Genomic DNA, 9,502 nt, shown 5'->3' on the forward strand with positions numbered 1-9,502 from the left:
TCAAATGTCTTTCTGATGTAAAATAAAAGGGTAATGAGCAAGGGAGACACAAAAGATGGGCAGCCAGGGCAGTCACAGTGCTGAGAAAGGCATGGAGAAGAGTCCCTTCGGACTCTTGAGTCCACAGCACACAGCAGTTTCTGGAGTGGGAGCTTTGCGCTAGCCTCTTCTCCATAAGAAAGGTGGCATCCTGATAAAGTCCTGGAGCCCAGGCTGGCCTCAAACTCAGAGATCTGCCTTGCAAGGTTCAGGTCCCAGGTCTCCCTCCCTCCCTGTCCTACTCCAGGCTAAGGTGAATCCAAATGGCCCAAGCAACCGGCATACCTTATCCTGCCTCAGCAGTGAGCCCTGGTCAAATCAACTTGGATGCAGCAGGACTCTCCAATGTTCAGATCAACCAGAAGTGGTCCGGGGTCACCCACCCCACCAACTTCTTGTGGTTAGTCTGAAGGAATTCTTGGGATGACTGTGATGCCACTTGCTTATAATCCCCAGCACTCATGAGGCTGGTGTTTATCCCACCTGGAGAGAATGAGACCACGACCACAATTTTGAGACATAGTTGAAGCAAGCTTTACTTAAATACTAGCCAGGATGATGGACTCTCGCCAGGTCCATTCCTGGTTCCCAGAAAATGGCAATGGGTAACATTTTGCAGAGGCTTAAAAAGGCAAATCCATAAGGCCACAGTATTTCCCATCAGGTACAATAAGGTACAATAAGGGACAAGCAAATATCTTGACGTACTCCCTGCCAGCATACCTCCTACCTGTAGCCAATCAGGAGCAAGCATACATCACAGTGTATTTCCTGCCCATGTACCTCCTCCCTACATGTGATCAACCACATCCAGTGCAATTGAGCTAAAGAAACTTGAACAATAAAAAAGACAACCTTTACAAAGTGCACAAAAGATCACCCCAACAGTCCCACCTTTTAGTCCAATAAAAGGCTCTTCCTCTAACATCAGTAAACTATACACAATGAGAGCTATCAGGTAAGGATTACATTCACAATGTCTAGTTTATCTGTATTTGCCAACCTTCAAGAAAGGATTTTCTTGGTGACTCCAAAGTTCTGTACCTAAATCATTGTCTATCATATCTTGCATTTATCGACCTAAAAACATCTTTTAAGAGCTTAAAACATTTTCTTGGATCCTTTACAACTTAAGCTTTTATGTCTTTCAACCTTTATAAACTTTACCTCTCTTTTGGGAGTTTCCTTTCTTTGGTGACAAGGAAAACTGTAAGGCTGTAACTATCTAGTCTTCAACCACATCAGAGACCTGAGAAGGATAAATATTAACAGAGAAAACAGGATGTGCAGAGCAAGTTTCCAAAACCATAGAATGACAGAGACTGCCGGCCCCCTGGACAGTCACCCTGTGCAAGATTCCTGTGCAGTTTTGGAGCATCCATCTTCGGCCTACTGGCTCAGAATATCTGACAGACTTATCTGTGAAGCAGGAATATTGAAGGACTGGCCTACATTGTCTCAGCAAAGCTTGGCAGTCGACTTCCTCTGTGTCCTGCTCGTCCATGGTTTGGACAGCATGCTGTCAGCAATTGAGGCGAGGGCAGTTTTGTCTGCTGGCACCTCTGCCACCATGCAAACCCATATGGAGGTTCTTCGATGCCCACCATCTTCTTTGAAGTAGTATGAGGGTGCTGCCAGGAGCAGGCATGTCTCACTGTCAAAAGAGCCTTTTATTATTAAGACATCATTAAATGCCATATTCTGCAGATCTCTGAAGAGTTTGAAGACCACTGAATAGGCAAACATTACTTGTTTCCAACTACTTACTATCTGTTTAACTTTGGAAAGATCTACAGGCGGCTAAATAAAGCTTATCGCTGTAATTAGCTAAACCATTACCTGACATGACAAGTTTGATTGACTAGTAGCTAGAATTTCTTAATTGTCCTAAACAGCTTGTAATAGTAGCTTTCAAAAGGACTATAACTTCACATTACAGTTGAGGGAGTTGGCATAGGTACAATACCTAAAGTGAGAATTGGAACACATATGCAATATGTTGTAGCAAAATATATCCTTAAATTTGTATCAATATACAAAATACTATACCAATGTAAAATATTTGGCTTCTTGGTGTTCTTTGGTTTAAATGTAGATTCAATAATCTACCCTTCTATGATTCTTATATCCTCATTTGTTTTTTTTTTTTCTTTATCATATCTTCCCACTTCCCCCCTAACATTAGACAGGAGGGAAAGAAGGATAATGAGGAGAAAGAAAAAGATCCCTGAATTTAACCTCCTTTGTTTCCTCCCTGACCATGACCAATAACAACTTGTAACCAATCCCCCTAAAGGACAACAAACATCCATCACCCACCAAAGAACCAAAAACCACCCACCCCACCTCTTGGGAAAGGGGATACTGTTCTCTTAAAATTACTTCCTGGCACCTGGGGACAACAGCACCTTTTGGGGAAGGTCTAAGAAAACTGGGATATTGGCCTAGTCCTAGGAGAGCTAGCTGCGTCATGTGCTGTCCAGTCTCTGTGGGATCAGAAGAACAGGGCTTAATTGAAGTCTTGGCTGGAACAGGATGTGAGGCTGGACCGTCTTAGCCAGCCATTTTGGAGTTTCCCTGGTTGCAGCTTTGTGAAGAAACAGCAAGTGAGGCAGTCTGTGAGGCTGGATCATCTGGGCTACTTGTCTTCTTTGGTGTCTGGTCCTTTTGCTCTGAAAACATACAAACTTTTAAAGGTAACATACATTTCTGCATAACACACGTATGGAATGTGCAGTATGTACAAATCAGCTAGAGGCGATTCTCTCTGCTCTTTGTTTGAGCAGGAAAGGCATCAACCTTTAAAAGTCCGTTCGGAATATGTAGCCAAAGTGTAATATAAAACTCCACCTATGCCATATGAAAGGATGGCATGTAATAATAAGTCATGAGGACTTTGTGGCCAACAAGATTTGTTGCATATCCATAGACATTCATGTCTCAGCCAGTCTCAGAGCAGCTCCCATGTGGAAGGATCAGCATATGTGGAAGGATCACATCACCTGGTCTGTTGTTCTTCCTGGTTTCTTTCTTCATATCTGTAGCCAAGATTTCCAGGTCTCCCCCAGTCAAATCTAATCTTGACTAATTTTGAAGTAATCCACAGTTTTTCATTTCCTTTTGAAACAAAAGGCATAACCTCTCCCCAAGGTAACACATTTCCTGACTTCTGAAGTTAAGACATCCTTAAAATATATAGACTGGTTTAATTCGGGAGTTCTTTATACAGTCCAATGTCTCTCAGCAACTACTGTTTTTTGCTCATAAGCATTTATAATGTTTAGTTATTAAAGCATGACTTTATTTCTAGGAGATCCCACATCACCCTTCTGTTTTGTAAGCATATCTTTGAAGGTATGGTTAGATTTTTCCAGTTACTTCACCTATAGGATTCTGAGATATACCTGTAATGTGTTTCATACCACAATATCTAAAATATTGTTGCATTCTAATGGATACATCAGCTTCAATCTGTAAAGGCATTTCCAAGAGAGCTATCGCCTTTAGTAAATGTGCAATCTCAGAATCAGCCCTTTTAGAACTCGAGGCAAAAGCATATTAAAATCCCAAGTATGAATCAACTGTATAATATATTGACATATGTACATACTTTAAATTACCAAACTCTATAAAATGAAACACATAAGCTATTATATGACATCATTCTAAGGTGGCATCATTAAACAAAATTTGTATTTTTAACTCAGCATATAGACCTTCATCTAGTAACTGCTCCTTGACAATATAATATTAATCTGAGAGTTTTGGTTCATAGTTGAAGCCTCTTTATCTTAGCATCTCTAATGGGCTGCCATTCTGTAATCTCATCACAAGGCGGTACCATAGGCTTTAGAGTAGATTCCTCTTAAAGTTATTTTGAATCAAAGGATTTTCCAATCTCTTTTCTATTTAATCAAAACAAAATATACAGGGTCCAAGTACCCTCTGTCACTGTATGTACTCACCATTTCTTAACATGAAAAATATTTCTTTTATAACCTCTAACTCTCTCCTTCTTTCAGAGACTTCACTTGATTATTTTCAAACTAATTATTTCTTTCTATGATTTTATTCCCAGCTTTTCTTTCTTTAGGACTTCAGTACAATTCCAAACATACTTACCTGAGGTTCACCTGTGCTCGGGTCTTTAGCTTTTAGTCTGGGGATGGATTTCTTCTGCACCTCAGGTTAGCACTCGATGGTGGCTGCTGGCTCCACACCCCTCATATTGGTCCACGCCTCCGCCCAACTCTGGCTGCAGATGCTGTTCTACGCTGGCACCTCTGCATGTACCATGCACAAAGCCCCTGCCCTCTACGCAGGCTCCATTTGTCTGCAGTCACTGCTGGCTCACACAGTCAGCTGAACCTAAGTAGACCTCTGCCACTCCATAGTTCTGCTCACAGCCCGGTTCACCTGCTCACAGGCCCAGTCTGCCTGTAGCCACAAGCTGGCAGTCCCCCAGTGCCTTGCTTGAGAGAAACCAGACTGCTGTGCACTGAGGCTCTGACCTGCTCCCTCTTAAAGGGCCAAGCCTGGGCCACGGTGTCAGGTTCCCGGGCACTACTCAATCAGCTCTGCCTGTCCTGGCTCTGGGCCACAGCATGCCTTAGACCTGCACTCACAGAGTAGTCCACTACAGCCGGCTGGCTGCTAGAAATGGCTGATCTGCTGTACCACACTTGGGAGAACTTGTAGCCGATGTGCACCTGGGTAGAGCTTGTTCTCAAGGCACTTCTGTCTATCCCATAACTACTGATGCCACTTATTCCTTCCTGGACAAAACTACCACCATCCGTGGCGAGATCAGTGTCCTTGGCTGGTAGGGGGAACCCCATCAGGTCCAGCGGGGTCCACTAAATGACATCCAGCATCCAACCACAGGGGTCTTTGGAATAGCAGATGTGAAGCGCCCTTAGAAATGTGCAGATTTTCCCCAATCGAAAAGAACCCCAGCCAGGCACAGATGTGCTTGCTGTGGTACTTGCCCTTAAACCCACAGAGGCAGGCAGATCTCTGTTAGTTGGAGGCCTGACTGGTCTAGAAAGCAAGTGTCCAGGCTACACAGAGAAACCCTGTCTCAAAACAAACAAACAAACAAACAAACAAACAAAAAACAGAAAGAAAAGGATCCCATAGGCTCCTGGGGTTCTAATTTGAAAGAGCTATGGCCTCACTATTCTCCTAACATCAAAACTGGTCTTGGACGGGGAAGGCCCTGTCTCCTATTGGGGCATTCGTTTTTCCAGTGCCCCAATCTCTTGCAGTAAGCACACTGGTCTCTTCGAAGGGGCTTCCTCCTTTTGCTGTATGCTGTTTGGCCGTGCCCGACAGCGCCCCTGGAATATTGTGCAGTGATCATCCGAATCAGTTTCTTTGCCAGCAGCTCTTCTTCACTCTCTCTACTGTCAAACACTTCCTGAGCTATTTCCAATATTTCTGACCTAGTCATTTTACAAAGTCCACTCATACTTAGGAGTTTCTTTGTTATGTCCGGGGCGGACTGTGCTACGTAGGTCATGTTAACCCCAAAGGAGTCCACTGGGTCATCTGGGTCTATGGATGTATACTCGCGATATGCTTCCAGGAGGCGTTCGAGAAACTCTGAAGGTGATTCCTTTGGACGTTGTCTTATCTCTTTCACCTTGGAAAAGTCAGCAGGCTTCCGGGAGGCTCGTTTCATCCCCTCTAACAAAGCCTGGTGGTAATCACGGAGTGATCTCCTACCTTCCTCTGTTTTATAGTTCCAGTCAGGTCTACATCTAGGCAGGACACAGTCAACTACAACTGTCCTCTGTCTGTCGGTCAGTGCCTGCATTCCAGGCACTGCTTTGGCTGCCTCAGCCAGAATCCGTTCCCTCTCCTCCATTGTGAAGAAAATATGTAAAATAAACTGACAATCATCCCAAGTAGGAAAGTGGATGGAAAAGATGTGGTCAAATAAAGAGACCAGGGGCTTTGGATTTTTGCTGAAAGAAGGGTTCTGTATCTTCCAGTTAATAAGATCAGAGCTGGTTAAAGGCACATAGACTATACAACTCCGGTTTTTGCTGGAAGGAGGGTTCTGTATGTTCCAGTTATAAAGATCAATGCTGGAGAATGTGTTGCAAAGGGAGGACGAGGGATTGTGCTGCCTCTGAAGAGGTTGCAAAGAATAAGGAAGTAACTCCCTATGGGATGTGGGCAGGGGACAGGACAGAGGTGGATCCAGCTGCTTGGTTTGGGGTTGAGGCAGGGGCTGGGGTGGGGTTTGGGGTTGAGGTGGGCGCTGAGTTTGAGGTGGGCGCTGAGGTTGAGGTGGGCGCTGAGTTTGAGGTGGGCGCTGAGGTTGAGGTGGGCGCTGAGTTTGAGGTGGGCGCTGAGGTTGAGGTGGGCGCTGAGGGGGGTGAGGCAATGAGGAGTCCTTTTTTAAAACAGGGGCTTTGGGTGTCTTCTGGTCCCCTGGCAGGGATCTCTGGGGGCTCCTTGAGATGACTGAGGTGGGGTCACCTTGGCCATTTCTGGGCATATAAATCTTCATCCAGAGGGGTGGCTTAGATGTTGCCTCTGCCCAAGGCAAAATGTATCCTATATGGGATTGGTGGCCAGGTGTTTCTAAGGCAATCTTTGCTACAGACCATGCCACCTGGGGATCGAAAGTGCCCTTAGAGGGCCACTGGACCCCAAACGTGGGCCATTTAGATTCACACAAAAACTTGAGCTGTTTCTTGGTAATACCATAGAAGTATTTCTTCTTAACGGCAGGGGTGTAAAGTTTATCAAAATTTTTCAATACACAGTTTAAGGGTGTATTAGGTTTACTAGTCTTATTACCCATTTTGTTGTCCAGTCACCCTAAGACCAAACCTCAGAAGACTCAGGACAATATGACAGAAAAGACAAACAGAACAGGACAGGGGGCCAAGAAGCTGGCGGGCAGTGTGATTTCTCAGTGTGGCTCCTAAGACACCTTACTGTCCCCAAATGGGATCACAACAGAACCTGATTTCATATAAGTTCAACTATGACTTACCAATGGAGGTCTCCTCAGGCAGGTGCCCGCTCGTTTTCTTTTGGTGGAGCCTTGGAACTTCCCAAAATGCAAAGCCCCTGGGAAGTGGTGCTCCAGTCCCTGAGGTTTGGAGGGAAGGATACAGGTTCTGAGTTTGGATAGGGGGGTCCTGTGTCACTGGAACCTCCCAAATACTAATCCCACCACCTTACTCGGGGCACAGCAAAGCCTGTGCAATGGCTGTCTCCTCTAAGACCAGATTCCACAGAACAGCCACGAGCCAGTTTCCCATACTTCTCTTATAGGACAAAAACCACAGGGAGGGAGGTTTTGCAAGCAGTTGGGGACTTTCTTAGCTACGTGGGTTCCATCTTGTATATATTCTCCATTTTGTACTAAGCGAAAGGTAAATTCCCAGAAACAGCTTCAGGGTCAAATGACCCAGGAGAGCCTAACCCACGATATCTTGCTCCGTGCCTTGGTGGTTAGCACCCAGCCAGGACTGAGACCTAGGAGCTGCTGAACGGGTTCTGACTGGCTGGCTTCGACCCAGACCAAGCTATGAAGAGAGCCATCTGATACTACCTTGCTGGCTCCAGTTTGTTTTTCATAGTCGATTACTTCCCAAACCCTCGGCCCCTCCCAAGGCAGTTCTGGAACTCCTCCGGCAGCATCTGGTTAACAAACATTCTGAAGTTATGGGGTCGGGTGCAACCGAATTCCGAGAAACAGAAACTTTGAAGTTCTACCTACTTTAGCCCGAGTCTCAAAAAACGGTCTTAACCGGTTTCCCCGCTGCTTTCTAGACCCAAACTCCCGGACCCAGTGAACGGGGTCCGCCGTCCCACGTGCCGCCGGGCGCTCCTCCCGCAGCGTGGCGGCCCCGGTGACAAGTCCCGACCACGGCGGGCACGGTCGGCCAGGACTCAACCGGGTACTCACCGTACAGCCCCGCGCGCTGCAAGCCCCCGCCGCCGCCGCCGGATGCCCTACAGCCCCGGGCGCGCTCTTCTAGCCCGACCGCGCAGGAGCCACCGAAAATCCACTCTCTCCCGAAAGCCCGCCTCACTTCGCAGGAGCCAATCAGAGGCCGCGTTCCTGTGACAGGCGGGCCTACGAACCCGTAACACAGCCCGGTGTGGAGAAAGGGGTGGTCTCCCGGGCTGCTGGGACCTTGCAGGATGAGGAAAAGGACCACCACCAGATTATTATTATTTTTTAATAAGATTATTTATTCATTCATCCCGATCGTAGTCCCCTCCTCTCCTCCTGGTCACACGCTCCCATCCTCTTCCCCTATACCTCTTCCCCTTCTCCACAGAAAAGGGGAGCCCCCACACCTACCTACCCATCCCAGAACATCTTAGTAACTTCAGGACCCAGAGTGTCCTCCTCCGCTGGGGCCTGTCAAGGGGGTCAGTCAGTCCCGCCAGGGGGGAGTGATCAAAAGGCCGGCAATAGTCCACAGCCCCTGGTCCCCTTTCTGGGGGACCCACATGAAGACTAAACCGGCTACATATGTGTAGGGGCTTTGGGGGAGGGGATCTAGGTCCAGTCCATGCATGGTTCTTGGTTGGTGCTTCAATCTCTGTTAAGAACTCACGGGCCCAGGTTAGTTGGCTCTGTTGGTCTCCTTGTGTAGTTTTTGTCCCCTCTGGGTCCTTCTATCGTCGTCCCCTCCCTCCCCAATCTTCCACGAGGCTCCCCGCACTCCCCCTAAGGTTTGGCCTTGAGTCTCAATATCTGTTCTGCTCTGCTGCTGGGTGGAGCCTCTCAGAGGGCAGTTATGCTGGACTCCTATCTGCAAGCATAACAGAATGTCGTTAGTGTCAGGGGCTGGCTCTCTGGCATGAGGTGTGTCTCAGGTCGGGCTAGTCATTGATCGAACATTACCTTAACCTTCGCTCTGTCTTTACCCCTGCACATCTTGTAGGTAGGAATAAGTTTTGGGTCAGGTTTTGTGGGTGGCTTGGCAATCCCCTCCCTCCACTAGAAGTCATGTCCGGCGAGAAAGTGACCTCTTCAGTCCCCACTAGTAGGAGTCTCAGATAGAATCATCCTCCCCCGCCCCCCAGGAGCCTACCCTGCTTTACATCTCCAGCTTGTCTCAGAGATGCCCCTGCCTTCTGTTTCTCTTCTCTCTCTCTCAGCCCTCTGGCCTCCACCCCAGCCTGGCTCTCCCGGCATCTGATTCCCATTCTCCTTTCCCTCCCCACCCCCTCTCCTACTCTGTTCTCTATCTTCATCTACTTCCTCTATCTGTTCTATCTCCCCTTCTGAGTGAGATTCAAGCATCCTCCCCTGGGCCTTCCTTATTACTTAAGCTACTTTGGGTCTGTGAATTGCAGTTTGGCTGTCCTATACCATATGGCTAATACCTGCGTGTAAGGGACAGGCCATTGTTTTTCTACCCTCGTGGACTGAGTTGGATAAAGAAAAAGAAAACAAACAAACAAACAAAAAAAAAAAAAA

General features: G+C 47.0%; 1 long non-coding RNA gene across 1 annotated transcript; it reads right to left on the reverse strand.

Moving 5' to 3' along the window:
• Nucleotides 1–549: 549 nt before the first annotated feature.
• LOC110566615 (uncharacterized) lies at nt 550–8,084 on the reverse strand. The gene is made up of 3 exons (XR_009585585.1): nt 7,973–8,084; nt 7,052–7,150; nt 550–2,711 (listed from the first exon to the last, which is right to left on the reverse strand). It is a non-coding gene; the product is annotated as an uncharacterized LOC110566615 (long non-coding RNA).
• Between the last annotated feature and the right edge of the window lie 1,418 nt (nt 8,085–9,502).

The sequence above is a fragment of the Meriones unguiculatus genome, chromosome 14 (assembly GCF_030254825.1).
Source record: "Meriones unguiculatus strain TT.TT164.6M chromosome 14, Bangor_MerUng_6.1, whole genome shotgun sequence".
NCBI classification, from domain to species: domain Eukaryota; kingdom Metazoa; phylum Chordata; class Mammalia; order Rodentia; family Muridae; genus Meriones; species Meriones unguiculatus.